This window comes from Carcharodon carcharias, chromosome 19 (genome assembly GCF_017639515.1).
Source record: "Carcharodon carcharias isolate sCarCar2 chromosome 19, sCarCar2.pri, whole genome shotgun sequence".
In the NCBI taxonomy this organism is placed as follows: Eukaryota; Metazoa; Chordata; class Chondrichthyes; order Lamniformes; family Lamnidae; genus Carcharodon; species Carcharodon carcharias.
In genome coordinates this window covers 27,813,610-27,832,812 of record NC_054485.1, presented here as the reverse complement: position 1 = coordinate 27,832,812, position 19,203 = coordinate 27,813,610, and the positions used below count along the sequence as shown (strand labels likewise).

General features: G+C 45.7%; 1 protein-coding gene and 1 non-coding gene across 6 annotated transcripts in view; one reads left to right on the top strand and one right to left on the bottom strand.

The window, feature by feature from the left end:
• Window positions 1-19,203, bottom strand: part of col8a2 (collagen, type VIII, alpha 2) — a 416,640-nt gene that overhangs the window by 54,791 nt on the left and 342,646 nt on the right. The gene's annotated exons all lie outside the window — the stretch shown is intronic.
• On the top strand, window positions 15,255-15,356 carry LOC121292023. Its single transcript, XR_005946149.1, has one exon. It is a non-coding gene; the product is annotated as a U6 spliceosomal RNA (small nuclear RNA).

The window sequence follows — 19,203 nt, the reverse complement described above, 5'->3', positions numbered from 1 at the left end:
TTGTATTGGTGGAGTCCTGCGAATCGGAATTGTTTAATTTTTAACACATGTTCCTTTGGAATGGTTTGGACACAGGTCAGACCTTTAGGGATGCTCACTTTGGAAAATATTTTCGAGACTGTAATATATCAACAAATGACCAATCTTTCTTTAAGACTAAAATAAAATCTGTTAAATTATGACAGGCTCTCCTGGGGCATGTGCTGCCGTGTTCTAAAGGTATAAATCAGGCAGTGCGAAACTGAAAATGAATCGGAGTCTCATTCTGCTGGAAGTCCACCCATTTTGTGGCACAGTACCACTTTGGTGGGTGAAGACAAACTTGTAGGAAGCCTCATTTATATGTTAACTTTGGAGTGTGGATGTTCTGTCCATTATTTCCTCGTGTTCTGTTGTTCAGGGTGTAAATCATATGCATTTGAAATAGGCATCTGGTTTGTTAGAGTTAAGTATAGGGAAAGTCATAGAAAGAACACAATCGTTGTTAAGGAAAGTGCATATAGGATATATTTTTAGCTGTTTTCCCTTTTTTTTATTTGTGCTGGAATTAGCGTCACACAAAACTTTATGGCCATTATGGTAAATCTATTTTTGTTGTCCTGAACAGCATGACTGGCACCAATGATATAATTAAAGAAATAAAGAAATTAGCAAAGAAAGGGAGGAGGTTCTAAGTGGTCTGGCAGGCTTAAAAGTAGATAAATCTCCAATCCTGGATGAGATGTAGCCCAAGCTTTGAGTGAGGCAAGGGAGGAGATAGCAGGGGTGCTCGCAATAATTTTCAATACCTCTCTGGCTACAGAAGAGATGCCAGAGGATTGCAGGACAGCCAATGTGGTACCATTATTCAAGAAGGGAGGAAGAGATAAACCAGGGAACTATAGACCAGTCAGCCTAACCTCAGTGGTGGAGAAACTATTGGAAACAATTCTGAGGGACAGAAATAATCCACACTTGGAGAGGCAGGGATTAATCAAGGAGAGTCAGCATGGTTTTGTTAAGGAAAGGTCATGTCTGACCAATTTGATTGAATTTTTTGAAGAGTTGACCAGGTGTGTAGATGAGGGCAATGCATTTGACATAGTTTACTTGGGCTTCAGCAATGCTTTTGATAAGGTCCCGCATGGGAGACTGATAACAAAGGTAAGAGCCCATGAGATCCAAGGCAATTTGGCAAATTGAATCCAGAATTGGCTGAGTGGCAGGAAGCAGAGGGTGATGGTTGAGGGGTGTTTTTGTGACTGGATGCCTGTGTCCAGTGGGGTTCCACAGGAATTGATGTTGGATCCCTTGCATTTAGTGGTATATATAAAGGATTTAGACTTGAATGTATGAGGGTTGATCAGTAAGTTCGCGGATGACATGAAAATTGGTGGGGTGGTAAATAATGAGGAGGATAGCCTTAGATTACAGGAGCATATAGATAGGCTGGTCAGATGGGCTGATCAACGGCAAATTGAATTTAATCTGGATAAGTGTGAGGTGATGCACTTGGGCAGGACAAATAAGGCAAGGGAATGCACAATGAAATGTAAGACCCTGAGAAGTACTGGGGATCAGAGGGACCTTGGTGTGCTTGTCCACCAGTCCCTTAAGGTAGCAGGACAGGTAGATAAGGTAGTTAAGAAGGCATATGGGATACTTGCCTTTATTAGCTGAGACATAGAATATAAGAGCAGGGAGGTTATGCTGGAACTGTATAAAACGCTGGTTAGGCCACAGCTAGAGTATTGCTTGCAGTTCTAGAATCCGCATTATTGGAAGGATGTGATTGCACTGGAGACAGTGCAGAGGAGATTTACCAGGATGTTGCCTGGGCTGGAGAGTTTTAGTTATGAGCAGAGACTGGATAGACTGGGATTATTTTCCCTGGAGCAGAGATTGAGGGGGGACATGATTGAGGTGTATAAAATTATGAGGGTCATAGATAGGGTAGACAGGAAGGAACTTTTCCCCTTGGTGGAGGGATCAATAACCAGGAGGCAAAGATTTAAGGTAAGGGGCAGGAGGTTTAGAGAGGGTGTGAGGATTAATTTTTTCGCAGAGGGCGGTGGGAATCTGGAACTCACTGCCTGGAAGGGTGGTAGAGGCAGAAACCCTCATAACATTTAAGAAGTATTTGGATGTGCACTTGTGATGCCATGGCGTACAAGGCTATGGGCCTAGTCCTGGGAAATGGGATTAGAATAGTTAGGTACTTGTTTGACCGGTGCAGACTCGATGGGCCGAAGGGCCTTTTTCTGTGCTGTAGACCTCTATTACTCTATGACAATGGGTCCTTAAATAGGATTCCGCATAGGAAGAGATGCCTAGCAGGTCAGAGGTGCTCTGTATCCCACCTGCATTTGCAGAGAGAGAACGTACCTCACTTTGTCAGGTGTTAATGCATTGACACCTTTCCCAAGATACATTGGTAGACCGGACCTGGTAGCACCATTAAAATACTTGAATACCTGACTAACCTTACTTTTGGATGCTTTCTCAGATGCAAGCACACTGAACACGCTAGATTCCCATTTAATCTTAGGAGCTGGACTAGTACGCTTCAGTCTCCTAGTTTTGATTGTAATATTGCACTTTACTCATTATCATGTTGCCACTTTAAATTTTTGTGTCTATCTCTTTTGTGCCACCAATTATTCTTTTAAAAAGTAGCTGCAGTTAAATATTCTAGAATTAAAAATCTTACTGGTACCACTGCTCCTGACGATAATAGCACAATGGATTCCAATTAGTTTAATTATATTTTAAAGAATTTAAGTTATGTAACATCTTATCAGAAACTTAGAAAGTTCTCAAAGGCCTTCCCATAAAATTAATTACTTTGATCTGCAGTGACTGTTCTTATCTTGGGAAACAATTTCTCCACAATGAGATCATTCAAATAGCAATCAAATTAATAGCCCATTAATCCGCTATTTATGTTAGTTGAGGGAAGAATGTTAGCAAGAATATTGGGGCAATTGTCTGATCCTCTTTAAATCATACAACAGACTCTTTAGCAGTCAATCAAGGATGTAGCTTAACATCTCATTCAGTCTGAATAGTACCTTCAATCTCACTCAAAAGCAAAAAAAAATTACCAAATGGACCAATTTTTCCTTTTAATAAAGGAAACACAAAAAGAGACATGATATTACCTTAAGAATATTGACACACCTCTGTTTATATTCCAGATTTACAGATTTCAAAGCTTTAGCTCATTTTGCTGATCATTGTAAAGTATATTATAATTATAAACAGTATCAAATAATTCAAAGAGCCATCAGTACACCAAACTGACTGATTGCACTAGCTGAGCGCAATATGCTGAGGTACCATTTTAAGCATCATTAGCTTGCTGATTACCTCAATGTGGAGCTCAAGTACGGGCTAAAGAATATATACCCATACCCTCTATTGAAAGATCAAGGCGGTCTTCAGTACAGGACAGATGGTTTTTCTGCTAAATATGAGTCTGTTTAATTTTAATATTAAGTATCATGTAGAAACTAAAACAAAACTCATGATATGTCACTCAGCTATGAAGTGAGGTGTTTGCTCTGAGGGTTTGAGCAGTGCACTCAGATTGCCATTGTGTTTCACATGGTTACTTGATCATTCCTGCATTGAAGTTCCACAAGGCTTTCAGCACATTCTACTAGCCAGGAATAACATTTTGTGTTATTTCTACAATGTTCTGGGATTGTTACAACCTGGCTAGGTGTTAGATTGATAATCTACAGAAAGTTTTTAAAGTTGTTGAACAGGGATTGCAGAAAAACTGAGAGTAAGATGTCAAATCTGCAGAACTTCCAGTCGCTGTGTTACTCCTCTATTAATGGTCAGGATCTTGCAGTCAGTGCAGAGGCCTTTGCTACTGGCTGCATGAAGAAGTACGACCCTAGCTTTTTATTGGCTGCAGTGGGATCTCTCCAGGCTGCAGTATGAGTCCAGCGGTAAGTGAGTGGAGAGGCCGAGAGACAAAGTCCCACCCCACCCCACCCCAGCTGCCTTTTTGATGTCATGAGCTGAAGATATTGCCCCATGAGGTCTGTGTTCAGATGAATGACTTTTAAGTGTTTCTTGATTCTTTGCAATTTCTTATTTGATGTAGTTTTAATTACAGTTCCCCCCTGGCACCCAAGGTCCCCTCCACCACCCTACCCTCAGCACCACAGGCTCCTCTACACCCAACCCTCCAGCTCCCTTCGATCTCCTCCAGCACCCACACAGCCCCTGGCACCCTAGGCTCCTTTGTTCCTTGCACCCTCATCCCCACCCGCTCCCCCCCCACCCTTTTGGCTGCACCACGACTTCTGGATGTGAACATAAGTGGGTGCGGAAGTCGCAGTGCCCTCGACAGTGGTAAACCTCTCAGTGTTCATCACTATGGGGACTGCAAGATCTGGGCCAATATGTCTCTGGAAGAGACACATACAAACAGGCATCACATGTCAATATCTGTCGTACTTGATTGCAAAATAAGTGGATCTTCCAACTCATCATATGCAACACTGTGGAAGGCCTGTTATATTTAATCTTTATCTGTTAATAGTGATTAGATAAGAAGGCACATGAGGTGCCTTCTACATAGTACAGTTCCAGGGTTACTGTTTCAGGAACACAATTGTAATCAATTGTTGCTTCTCTGGGCTGCTGCATTCGTGTGGAATTAGTCAGGTTGGGTGTGGAGGACAGCCCATAACAGTTGGTGTTAACAGTCTACCAGTTGCATCATTGGGGAATTCTAATTTAGCAGTATGGTAAAATAAAACCAACCTTACAATCAATAGTGGTCCTTAAAGTATCCCTGAAGAGATTAAACAACTCCGCTGACCCAGGGGAGTCCCTGGCTTGTGACTGACCCTAAAACAGAGTAGGTTAATTCAGGAAGACACCAGCCACATCTATATTTTTCATTGGGAGCATGCAGAAGCAAAGCTGATGCGTTGGAGAGAGCACACTATCCACTAAATAACTAATCTACCCAACCCTCCAAGCACATCTGTCCTGCATGTGGCAGAGCCTGCAGATCATGCATTGGACTAAGCGATCACAGCACCCACTGGAGTGGAAGCAAGTCATCCTTGATCCTGAGGGACTGCCAAAGAATAAAAAGTAATAGCTGGAGGAAGCAGGAGGGAAGTTTGGTGCATGTAAGACATCCAGTCCTCTGCTCGAACCTCATACCTAGTACATCTTTCCAGGTTTGCCTTGCAGGCCATTCCAACAGCCTATAGTATAAATTTTATAGGTTGATTAAAAAATTGTCCTGTATGACATCTGTTTGTACCACAGCCCTGTCGAATTTTTTAGGACAAAGTTTGCCTCAGTAACCAATACAGAGGTGTTTGAGCTGCAGTGGAGGTGCTGCAATAACTTGTCAAATAAATATTTGAACCCTGTAGCTGTCTTGCTGAGGTATTTATGTGCATGACTGTGGTAGAAAGGACCACAGTTTACTAGGCACATCTCCAGAGGTTAAACTGTGCATGTCTAAATACACACGGCCTGTAATGTGAAACTGCAAATGGCTCGTTAAATCAGTTCGACTATTCTAGCTTTAAGCAGTAATCAGTAAGGGTGTGAAGTATCCTTGTGGTTTAGAATGATAACCCCATGAGACTGAGCCCAGCAATATACCCATTTTATGATGCTTGACAAATGGAAACAATGCTAATGACAGTTAAAAGGAAGCTGAATTTACAAAGAAGAGACACGTGGTGGGACGGTTTCCATAATATAATTCAACTGACAGCGGAAGTACAACTGGAAGCGCCGAGTAATTATTTGTTGCAAACCACTGATAACACCATGATGCATGCTGTGCTTACAGAATATAAAACGTGTGGTTTATCACAAGTATAAGGGTATATTTAATCCCAGTTGCAAAGTTGTTGCAAGTGTTACAATTTGGATTTCTTCTCAATGAATTGTTCCCAATGCAAAAAGTAACTGTTTTAGGGGAACTTGGTGGCGTTATGAGCAGCAGACTGGAATTTCAGACTGGGTTAAAATCCAGTCCAGAATGATAGTCTGTTGGCTGTAAAGAGCAGCCTTCATTCAGTTCCTAGAGACCATCAGTTTACAAAAACAAAGCTGTTCCTAATACTAATTGGCAATCTCATGGACCTGGCTGTAACAGCCTTGATGTAACCTTATAGCCCTGTTAACATCATGTATACAGCTGGCTCCATTTTGAAAGGGACCAGTCATAGGGAAAAGTCTGCCTGTTTGAGGTGATAAGCCCTTTTTAATACGTAAATTGGAATCCAATGACTTAAGTGTTTAAATTGATCTCATTTAAACCTGTTTTCTCTGCCTGGCAACACTAACAACCTGATTGGATTCACAGTGCAGATGATAGCATGATGCTAGTTACAATTTTCATATTATGCTCACTTGAAATAAGGTCTCTCATTAAAATATTTAAGGGCCTAATGTCTTTTGGCAGGAGCCCTAAAAGCGACTCCCATGAAGTTAGCTGTAGGAACAATGTGTGCACAGGTTGAGGGCACAGTAAAAGGGGGCAAAACATACCTTTACCTATCCCCAATGTCCCCTTTAAAACAACCACCCAGGCCATTTCAACCCGGCTCCTAAAGTACAAGTTTGTCATTTTGCCAAAGAAAAGAATTCTCCCAGGCTAAATTCTTTACTTTGAGCTCCGTGTTCTTTTGCAAATGCCACAAAGTTGAAATTCTTGTCTGCCCAAATATTCTCCTACAATAGGTTTATTGTGGTTTTCAATTTGTATTTTGTTTATAAATCACAACCTGGTGTGACCCCAATTTGATGTTCACTTGTACAGATTTCAGATTAGGACAGAATCAGATCTTGAGTGTAACTTACCTATTTCTCTCTCTCTCTCTCTCTCTCTTGACTTGTCAACGGCCTATTAAGGCCATTAAAAAACTAATTGAAATCATTAATGGACCTGCCCGTCCAACCTTAAGGTTGGCGGGCAGGCCAGGAGCCCCAGGCAAGCTTCTGAAAAAGCCTGAAACCTCATCCATGGGCGGGATGAGGTTTCACGAGTGATTTAAAAATCTCAGAATATTTCAAAATAAAAGTTATGAGCATGTCCCAACTCATGTGACAGTGTCCCATGAGGGGACATGGCAGCGAAATTTTTTTCTCATCTTTTTTTGAAGTTTCAAATCTGAGCCCATCTCCCTGAGGCAGCACTTTGCCTCAGGGAGATCTGTGCGAGAGCGCACTCCTTGTTCAGGGAATCCCACTCCCCTGCCCGCACAAGGAGCGCATAGCACTTTCTGGCAGACGTCACGATGGGCGGGCCTTAATTGGCCTGCCCATGTAAAATGGCGGCGCGCCCCAGAGCAGGAGCGCCAATCGGGAACCCACCCACCCACACCCACTCCCACACATCCCCCCTGACGGGAGCAAAATGTTGCTCTTTTTGCGCGCTCCCCTCCCTCCTAGCCCAAGTAACTCACTATCGTCATACGTCCAGGCTCCCTCCTGAGGAGCAGATGGTGGGGAAACAGAATGGGGAAGAAGCTGCTGAATATTGTCGGAAAACAGAAAATAATACAGAAAGTAATGGGGAGATGGTATTGTCACTGGGCTGGTAATCCAAAAACTCTGGGTATTGCTCTGGGGTCCTGTGTTCAAATCCCACCACAACAGATGGTAGAATTTGACATCAAAATAAAAAATCTGGAACTAAAAGTCTGATGATGACCACGTAATCATTGTTGATTGTTATAAAAACCCATCTGGTTCACTAATGTTCTTTAGGGAAGGAAATCTGCCATGCTTACCTGGTCTGGCCTACATGTGACTCCAGACCCACAGCAATATGGTTGACTCTTAAATGCCCCCTGAAAATGGGCATAAATGCTAGCCTAGCCACTGATGTCCACATCCCATGAAGAAATAATTTTTAAAAATTTGGACGTGGGCAATAAATATAAGATCAATAAATCTAATAAAGGAATTCAGGAGAAATTTCTTTACCGAGAGAATGTGGAACTCGCTCCCACTTGGGGCAGAATTTTCCGCTCGTCGGGCAGGCTCGGTGGGAGTGAACAGGAGCTCACCCATTGCCCGCAATTGGGCTGCATCCACAATTTCACACTGGCGGGTGGTTGCAGAATGTTTGAGAAAGGGCGGGTGGGCAAGGGCGGGAGCCTGTCGACCACTAGGTCCAATGGCGACCGGCCGGCCGGTTCAAAAACGGCGCAGGCAGCCCCAAGGAGGCTGCACGCATCACAGTTGCTGCAACGACTTGGCTGCAAACGAAGCTGTAGACGCCAGGTGGGAGGTGAGGTCGGCTGGGCACTCACCGCCCCCCCCACCCCATTTTCCTGATGAGTACCTCGCCACCCTCCTGGAGGAGGTGGCTGCCTGAAGGGACACCCTTGTCCCCAGATATAGGAGGAGGAGGCCACCACACCTCACAAAGAGCACATGGGAGGAGGTGGCAGCCCAGGTGAGCAGCCATGAAGTGGTGCAGCGCACCTAGGCACAGTGCTGGAAGAGCTTTAATGGCATGCTGCGCTCTGGAGGGGTGAGTACCATGTTAGCATGAGTCAGTGTGTTTTGGGCTTACCATCCCGCTGTGGAGCTCAGGGGCGCAAGAGTCTGAGTGCCAACTGTCATTGATGCCGGAGCTGGCCAAGGGGGTGAACCTTGGCTGCTTTGACTGAGTGCCTTGCAGCTGGAGGGCCATGACTTGGATGTGCCCTGCAAGGTGTTCCTCAGGTGGGGTTGGGCAGACTGCAATGGCACTGCAGGTGGAGAGTGGACTAATCAACACTCCTCTGTCCTGTTAGGAGAAGATGGTCCATAACAATACTGAGAGGTCGCAGACTGGCAGAGGACCCAACACCTCCTCATCCTCTCCAGATATGAACAGGAGGCCTTGGAGCTTGAGAGGCACCATGGACATCAGTTAACCAGCCGTGGAGAGGCTGGGGTTTCAGACGAAGGCAAGGGTGCTGTGCACAGAGGTGAAAGTTTTGGATGATGCAAACAGTCTCATGTCGTCTCATCATTGATGGGAGCCTCCAGACAGGATTCCTCATTGATCATTGAAAGACACCATGTTGCACATCTCCATTGTCTCACCAGGGTACCTGGCATGCACAGTGACAATGTGATGACTTTAACTAATAAGGTCCTTCTTCTCCCTTAAATCTGCCACCAAGCAGCCAATCTCAGGAACTCCAGGAGCTACCCCCTGGCATCGGAGGACCACCGTGCTCTAGAAGCACCTGCAGATACCAGCACCTCTTTGGGCATTAGTTCAGTGACTAGTATCTCGGTGTGCATTAGTGAAAGCACTTCACACTTGCTTGAGGTGCAACAGAGGCAGAGAGTGACAGTTGAAGGACTGCTGGGGAAGAGGACAATGCTCAGTTGAAGGCAGATGATGAGCCTCTGGAGTCGTCCATTAGGCAGCAGATGCTGGATGTCCAGTGGGATGTGCGGGAGGATCTGGCGGAGATCCATGAGGGTATGCCTGCCATGGTCTCTGTTGTGGAAGAGTCCATGCGAAACATCAGCACTGCGTTGACTCTCATCGCTGAGTGCACTGCCTCCTCCATTGAGAAAGTGGCAACTCTCATGGAGAGGATCTTCCAGGAATAGAATCAGGAGTTCCTAGGGTTAGATTCGGACCTGCCAAGCCCTCACACAGGCACTGACTTCAGACGGTCAAAGTCCGTGTGTGAGATGGCTGAGGCACCCAGTATCTCAGCTCAGTGCCCATTCATCAATGGTGAGCAGGGAGGTCTGCAGCAACCTCACATTAACGCATGAGCTGCTTGTCGTCTCTGTGGGCTCCTTCTGGGTGCTCTGGACAGCAGCTCCTCCTCTGTCAGAGACCATGGCATCTGATGAGGCTGTTGCCCTCAATATCAACACCTGATATTGTTCTGTTCATAATCTGTGAGTGCTAACATTATATTACATTTTCTTTTGTTTATTAGCCTGAGTATGTTTCATTGGTTTTGTAGGTGCAGGATATGCCAGTGTGTAAGCCATGTGGGTGGCTCGAAACTTTATTGCACAGACTGACTGTATTTTGGGGGCAAAGGAAAGGGTATTTCTGAGATCCAGGATGGTGCCAGCAACCCTGGCATGAAGTGGTGGCGCTTATTTGACAGCCTAGCTGAAGGAGCCTTGAATCAAGGCATCCCTTATGTCCCTGACTCCCTGGAGGTTACTGAGATCTGGCTCCACGCCCTCAGCGTTCTCCTCACCGTGCACCTCTTTTGACTCACTATTGGCTTCATCATCTGTGGCCTGTGGAGCTGTGTCAAGATCCTCTTCCTCCAGTGGGTCCCCCCTTGCCAATGGCAGATTGCGGAGAGGGCAACATGCAACCATTATTAGTGACACCTGGGGGGGCATTGCAGTGCGTTCCCTGAACAATCCAGGCATCGGAAGCACATCTTGAGAAGACCTATAGTCCTCTCTACCTCTGCCCTTGTGGAGACATGGCTTCTGTTGTATCGCTGCTCTGCCTCTGTTCTTGGGTGGCAAAGAGGCGTCATGAACCACCTTTTCAAGGGATAGCCCTTGTCACCCAGCAGCCATCCATCCAGTCGGGCTGGAGTACTGAAGAGCCTGGGCACCTGGGAGTGTCTCAGGATTTAAGCGTCATGGGAGCTGCCAGAGTACCTTGCACAGACTTGTAGAATCAGCATCCTGTGGTCACACCTATCAGCACGTTCATGGAGTGGAAGCCCTTCCTGTTAACAAAGGCTGACCCAGTGGTGCCTTGTTGGCCACATGTGTGCAGTTGATTGCACCCTGGACGCAAGGAACCCAGCAGTCGCTGCAAAGCCTCTGACTCGATTAGCCTGGCTGGCCTCGTCCATCCAGTAATGAATGAAAGTCAATATTCACCTGAACAGAGCTTCTGTCACCAGGTTGACGCAACTGTGGACAACTGATTGGGAGATTCCACACAGATCTCCCACTGACCCCTGGAAAGAGCTGAAGGCATAGAAGCTGAGGGTCACTGTGACCTTCAGAGCCACTGGGATGGGGTGTCCACCCACACAGTCGGGTCTGATCTCAGGCTCAATCATCTGACAAATGGAGGTCACTGTCTCCCTAGAGAAGCGGAGCCTCCTTCAGCATTGCACCTCGGACATATTGAGATAGCTGCATCGCCGCCTGTAAACCCTGGCAACAGGATAATGGCGTCTTCAGCAGCCCCTTCCGCTTGGACTACCTGCTGGACCTGTGTACCTTGTGTCTGCTCCTTTCCTCCCACAGGTCGCTCCCCTGGAAGCTGCACTGGGACACCTGGTCTCCTCTCCCTTTGGCCCCTCCCTTCTTCCTCAGAGGAGGTACATCCAGTGGAGACCACATCCCCATTACCGAGGTAAGGGAAGGCTGTCTGATACCTGGAAGAGTCCACACAGTCTGAATCCTCCGGGAACCTGGGAGGCACCAATGAGTCCTGAAATGATGCGTGGAAATGCTAAGAATGAAGTCCCGAACAGAGATGAAGCTGTCAAGTATGGAGAAGCAACCAGCAGCAAACTATCTCCAAAACTCCTCACTACTCACATTGACAATGCTGCTGACCCTTTTTATTCCGTCCGTGGATGAGGTTTTGCAAATTGTGGGCTGCCCACCTGCCTGTTGTGTCCCTGTGACAAGCGTAAAATCAGCGTCAGTTGGGTTGTCAAGGGCCTTAACTGGCCTCTTAATTAATGGCTCCAACTCCTGCCCACCGACCGAAATATTGTGCGCGTGCGCGATGATGCCAGGACGCTCACCTGACATCATTGCGCATCATTTTACGCTCACTCAGGTCAGAAAGTTCTGCCAATGGAGAAGTTGAGACGAATAGAACAGATACATTTAAGGGAATGCTTTTTAAACATACAAGGGAGTGGTGGGGGCGGGGGGGGGGGGGGGGGGGGGGGGGGGGGGCTGGGGAAGAAGGAGCGGAAGATGGTGGCATAGTGGTAATTATCCCTGGACTGGAAATCCAGAGGTCTAGGCTAATGCCCTGGGGACGTGGGTTCAAATCCCACCGTGGCAGCTGGTGGAATTTGAATTCAGTTAATAATTCTGGAATTGAAAGCCAGGCTCAGTAATGGTGATCATGAAACTATCGTCAATTATTGTATTTGGTTCACTGGAGCCTTTTAGGGAAGGGAAATCTTCCATCCTTACCAGCTGGCCCACCTGTGACTGCAGATCCACAACATTGTGGGCAACTCCTAACTGCCCTCTGAAATGGGCTAGCAAGCCACTTAGTTCAAGGGCAATTAAGGATGGGCAACAAATGCTGGCCTTGCCAGCGAAGCCCATATCCCAAGAAAGTATGAATTAAAAAAAATTAAAAGTTACGGCGATAGGATTAGTTGAGGTGATGTGGGAGGAGGCTCATGTGGAGCATAAACATTGGCATGGATCAAGTTGGGATGCATGGTCTGTTTCTGTAGATTCTATATCATTCTTATGTAAATGGGAGGCTGGTTGCTACTTGGGTCAGAAATGGTCAGAGCTTGCACAGTCCACTCCCTCCCCCATTGCATAAGTGCTGGAATCAAAAAGGCCCGCCAAAGCTTAAGTGTTGAATTATTTTTGTGGACACGGTAGTCCCACCCTTGATGATTCTGAACCCCACCACCTTGCTGGTGGCTGCTCCAGCCCAATCTTGAGGCCTCGGTCCAGACAGTGGGATTGGAGAAGGCCAAAGAGGGGGTGGGGGGAGAGTGGAGATTGGGCAATGGGGAGTGGGAAGGAAGTCAGAGATGTACAAAAATACAGAATTGAGGGAACACAGAGTTCTTGGAAGGTTGTGGGGTAGGAAAAGGTTGTGGTGGAACTTGAACACAAAATGGGATTTTTAGTTTCAAGGCATTGATGGACCGGGAGCCCATTGTATGTATTGGAACATATGTGTATTTGGCAGCTGAGTTTTGAATGAGCTCAAGTTTTATGTATTTCCTCCTCTGCTTTTTCTTCATCACAGAATCACAGAATTGTTAGGGTGTAGAAAGAGGTCATTCAGCCCATCGTGTCTGCACCAGCTCTCTGAGCATTTTAACTTAGTGCTGATCTCCTGTCTTTTTCCCATAACCTTGCACATTGTTTCTATGTAAACAATCATCCAATGCCCTCTTGAATACCTCAATTGAAGCTGCCTCCAGACATTTCATTCCAAAACCTAACTACTCGCTGTGTGAAAAAGTTTCTTCTCACCTCACGTTTGCTTCTTTTGCAAAACACTTTAAAACTGTGCCCTCTGGTTCTCGATCTGTTTACGAGCAGGAACAGTTTCTCCCTATCTACTCTGTCCAGACCCTTCATGACTTTGAAAACTTCTATCAAGTCTCCTCTCAGCCGTCTCCTCTCCAAGGAAAACAGTTCCAACTTCTCCAATGTTTCCTCATAACTGAAGTGTCTCAACCCTGGGCCTACCTGACATAATTGCAACGGCCAGAAAGTTGATCAAAGGCACCAGAAACTGGCCAGGCATGACTCTCCCCTTCAATTTCTCCTGTCCTGCTAGTGAAAGTCCTGCAGTCTCCACCGGTTACTTTCTCACAGATCAGTAACTGCAGAGCAGAATTCAAAGCTTAATCTGTAATGGCTCAATGCCGCTGGACAAAGGAACGTGACATTCGGGAGCACCTCACACACGTGGAATTTTAACTGTGATGTTATTAACGCTCATGTGGTTCAAAAAATGAAATTCCTACAGCTCACTGAAGGCACTAACAAGTGCCGCGAACTCAAAAATGACCCAACTGTCCATTTCAGTTTACAGTGGCTCACCTCATTCTTCCTATCAAAACGAATCACTTTACACTTCTCCACATTAAATTTCATCTGCATGTGTCTATTCATTTTACCAGCCTGTCTTGCCTTCCTGAGGCCTCTTGGTATCAACCTCATTGTTTACTGCATTTCCAAGTTTTGTATCTGCAACCTTGGAAATTATGCCCTCTATACCCAAGTCTAGTCATTAGTATGTTTCGAAAAGAGCAGTGGTCCCCGTACCGGCTCCTTGATGGACACCTCTCTCTAGTCTGAGAGACAAGGCCCGAATTTCTCGTTCGTCGGGTGTGCGCGATCAGCAGGCCCAGAAGTGGATGGGAAAGGGATCTCCAGCCGTGATCGGCCACTGACCGCGATTTCACGCCAAGCCAGTGTGAAACGTGCACTGAGAAATGCTCAGCGCTGCCAGGGTGGGGGCAAGAAGAGGGCGGGCACCGACCTAACTGAGGCTGAGGGTGAGCGCTTCTAGTGAGCTCCCTGAAGGCAGACAGCTGCCCCAAGGGGGGCTGCAGACCTCCACAGAGTAAAGGAAATGACAAAAATGCTGCAAAATATGTCCATTCAGTACAATCAAGCATCTGAAATCATACCTCATAAAAAAACAATACCCAGATACCTCTTATTATTTTCTTTCCCCACGGAGATTTCACCCCGCTCTGAATCGAGGTTTGAGCAAATGTGTGAATGCCGCCTGGGAGAATGGTCCATCCGCCAACCATAAATGTGGACGGGCCACATAAAATCGCTGTTGATTGCATCATTAATGGGCTTAATTGCCCGCTTAATTGTTGGCTGGCGTGCTTCTGACTGCTGCGCGTGTCCGCCCAGCAAAACATCACGCGAGTGTGCGATGATGTCAGGACCCTCACCCGACATCATCTCGTGCTATTTCATGTCTGTTCAGGTCGGGCACACGCCCGCCCACGGGATGTAAAAGTCTGGCCCAACTGTTCATCACTACTCTCTGCTTCCTTCGGCCAATTTTGTATCCGTGTTGCCATTGTCCCTTTAATCCCACAGGCTTTAATATTGCTAACATGTCTATTATGAGGTACTTCAAGCATCTTTTGAACATTCATCAACCGTACCACCCTCATTAGTCCTCCCCATGACCTCATCAAAGGACTCGATTAAGTTGGTCAAACACAGTTTGCTATTAAACAAATGTCAATTCATTTTGACCGGGATTATTGTTTCTAAAAGTTTCCCCCATACCCTAGGCTGATTGGCCTATAGTTACTGGGTTTATCTCTCTCCCCCTTTTTTAAACAGGGGTGCAAAATTTGCAATCCTTTGGCTCCACCCCCACAGCCAAGAAGGATTGGCTAACAATTAACAATGAATAAAATCAGAATTGAGCGTGCAGTTATAAAATTATCACTTGAAACATGGGAAAATTAGCCAACCTCCAACATAACACTGTGCTGATCAATCAATACTATCTCCACTAGTGGAACAGTTCAAACCAAGTTGAGAGGATTTGTGTGAATTGTACAAATTTTATTGGCTTTTTCATAATTGGAACGATACAGAGAAGATTAGTGTGGCTCCTGCACAAGGATGACACGCAAATTCATGAAGCATTCCGTAAAGGTTTTAAGGCTCTCTTAGCTACCTCAAACTCAAAGTTAAACAGAAACTCTGAGCTGGATAAGCTGCATTTGGGAATGCACAATATTGTGGTTTGAGATTATTGTTCGGAATGGTAATGTCCAGTAGAGAGCAGCATCAGTACATTTAAAATAGCTGCAGAATGAAACGCAGGTTCAACTTTGGTCTTTTTATAACAGAGGTGACATTCTGAATAAGAAGGGACTGAATTGTTTTAACCTTCAGCTTTATTTCTAAAAAGTGAAGCTCATTTAAGGATATCATCCTTGGTATCAGCTTCAAAGGTAAAAGACCCCAGGGGGGCCAACAATTTTTGTCTGTTTCGGGAAAGCAGAAGATTCTATTGATCGATGTCCACCTAACCTGAAATGCACCCTCATACCTGCCCCAGAACACATTTGTAGACGTAAGCCCTGAATTTTCTAATTCCATTATAATTGCTGCTTAATTTACGTATGGCATGTACAGGCAAAGAGGATTGGCCTAATTACATTTTACGAGTTAAGCCTCTCTCCTTCATTAGAATTCACTCCCTGCTTCACGCACACAGGGAGTCAGTCTGCAAGCAGATTAGCTCCGAGTTAGAAGATTGACAAAGAACTGTGGCTCGCCTTTAAGAGGGGAGTGAGCTGCAATTATTGTATTTTGAAGGCAACACAAAGACATCAGTAATGACTCTTGAGCTGTTGATGCAGGAAGTTTAGCCAAGGAGGGTGATCCTGTTTTGCGCTGAAGAGCACCTACCTGTAAATGCCAGGATGCAAAATGTTCACAAATATCAGGGGAAAGGGGGACAGATGATCATTGGTCCTGGAGCAGATATCCAAGTTTAAGAAAACTGCCCTTGCCCTTTTTGGCCATGAACCTATAAAATGCATAGATGAAAATGAGAGTGGAACATCTGCGACCAACATCAGGAATCTTAATTCAATACAATCCCTCCCTGTCAGAATCCTCAAATCAGGGTTATATTCACTGAACAGCTGTAAGAGGCACCAAAAATCCTTATGATTTCGCCTGTTTTGGAAGACAGCGTCTGTTTCTTACTCCTTTTAGGTTTTTCTTAAAATGAGGAACCCTGAAGAAGTCTTGGCTCAGTCACAGTGCATTGCATTCGCTTACCCCCAGCAGCAGCACAAATTCTATCATCTGGGAGAAGTTAATGAGTGACTGAGGGAGAGGATCGATTGTTAGCGGCAGGAGAAGAAAGAAAGAAAGATCTGGCCAGAACGATCACGTGCTATCTGACAACTATATGGGCATGCGACTGGCATCCTATCTAGGTTTGCCTTCAGAAGGTGGCATTTTCCACATCCTCTGAGTCCACCATGAGCAGCCTGGAGCACTGTTGGTGAGTGTGCAACAGTGCATCCCCAGCCTTGCAGGAGGGATTTACTCAAATGCATTACTTCCATTGTTGCCAAACTGATCTTTCTCCTGTTTAACCCTTTTTCCCTAGAATGTATCTGTACTTTGTGCACAGTGTGATGGCAATATCCTGAGAGGGGTTATTCCTAGAAGCATTTAAGTCATAGGCCAGAATTTTACACGAGTTGTGCGGGCGTGCACCTGACCTGAAATCGCGTGAGAAGATGTTGAGTGCGTGTCCCGATGTCATCGTGCACTCACGCAATATTTTGCTTGGCGCACGTGTGGCAGCCGGAAGTGCGCTCGTCATCAATTAAGCCCGTTAAGGAAGCAATTGAAATCGATTTTACATGGCCCATCTGCTTTTATGGTTGGCGGACGGTGGCCTTTACATTTTCAATGAAACCTCGTTCCAGGGAGGGATGAAATGTCTGGGGTGAAATGTAATAAAAAAAGATATCTGGGGACTGAGGTTTTTTTGAGTTCTGCTGTCAGGTGCTTGAATGGAGACAGGTTGGTGCATTTTTTTTCTTTACATTTAATCTGTCCGGGTCTGCAGCTCCCTGAGGCAGCTCCGCAGCAGCTGTCTGCTTTCAGGGAGCTTGCTAGAAGTGTCCACCCACGCTCGCACTTTTGTCGGCACCTGCCCTCTGCTGGCCCCCCACCCCCGGCAGCGCTGAGGCTTTCTCAGTGCGCATTTCACACTAGCTGGCGGTTAATTGACCAGCCAGTGTGAAATTGCATTCGGGGGTCGATCGCGGGCAAAAACGCATTTCGCATCTGCTTCTGGGCTCGCCGATTGAATGCGTCCGACAAACGTAAGATTCAGGTCATAGGATTGGGTTAAAGACATTTTATGGTAAAAGCCCTTTCTGCTGTTTCTCTGGGGCTTCAATGGGTTTGTTTTGGCAAAGTTACAACGGACGATCAGCAATCCTCACCCATGGAGAAATTTTAGTTCCATGGTGTGACCATCTTCTGCTAGATTTTTAAACAGGATGGTGTAGAATGGAGTGAACCTTGGATGGACTAGAGATTTGTAAAATCTTCCTTTAAGCAACCTCTTAGTTCCAAATAAGGGTTTCATTTCCAGACTTTGCAAGAGTAATAAAACAGGTGCTAGTGAGACAACAGCCTATTTTGTATCACTCCTGGCTTTTACCTTCTTCCATCTATTTCGATGAGGCCCAAGATTCTTAAGCCTCTGGTACATCAACACAGCAAGCCATCAGGATTGTATCTACTTTAGAGCATAATGAAAATTTAGACTGCTATTTCATGCTGGTTTAAATTCAAAAGAGAATTTTGAGAAGTGTACAGTATTTAATTTTGTGGTACCAAACCTTAAAAGTGACACTCCTACCCTGCACCATCCCTCCTCAAACCCCCAACCGGCCCTCACTCAATCCCTGTCAAACTCTTCCCACCCAATCCCCCTCAAGCCTCCACCCCACCCCCCCAAACCTCCCCCCCCACCCCATCCCCCAACCGCCTTTCCACCTCTAAATCCCATCACCCCTGAAACCCCTTCCACCATTGCCCCATCCCCCACCCTATCCCCAGTTCTCCCAACCACACCCCACACAGAGCATCCAATTGGCTGTAAAATAATTAGAGATTTCAGTGACCATTTTTCGACTCAGAGCACTCTCAGTTGTGGTGCTGCTGCATGGTTTTCTGGCGGGCTTTTCAAAAAGAATCAGAGCCATGAAGCAGCAGCACAGCAACTCAGTGAAACTGACCTGAAAGACAGGCTTTAAAAAATTTCATACCCATCAGGCTGACAGTTCCAATTTTTTTTAAAGCCGGTCTTTCAGGTCTGCCGCTCTGCCTCTGGCTGCTCAGTTTGGACGAACTCAATGCTGAGCCCAGGCCCCCACTAGTGCTGTCTGCACCCTTGCTCCTGGGCCCCGTCTACAAGCCCCCAATCCACCAGTTCCCGTTGTTGTTAAATAACCTTGAACTTGGTACATTATTCTGTAAAACTGCAAATTGAATGCATGGGTCAAGGAATATATGTTATTAATTCAAGCCACTGATTTAAAAACTGGGCACAATTATGGAATTTGATCCACACGATGCCAGTAAATAGCCAAGAATACCATGCAATAAAAACACAATTTGTATTACTGATCACCATAAACCTGATAATATATTACATGACAAAAACAGAATTACCTGGAAAAACTCAGCAGGTCTGGCAGCATCGGCGGAGAAGAAAAGAGTTGACGTTTCGAGTCCTCATGACCCTTCGACAGAACTTAAAGGGTCATGAGGACTCGAAACGTCAACTCTTTTCTTCTCTGCCGATGCTGCCAGACCTGCTGAGTTTTTCCAGGTAATTCTGTTTTTGTTTTGGATTTCCAGCATCCGCAGTTTTTTTGTTTTTATAATATATTACATGAAATCACTTGATTGACAGAAAACCAGGTAGTCTTTAACTGACCATGTGCAATAGTGCAT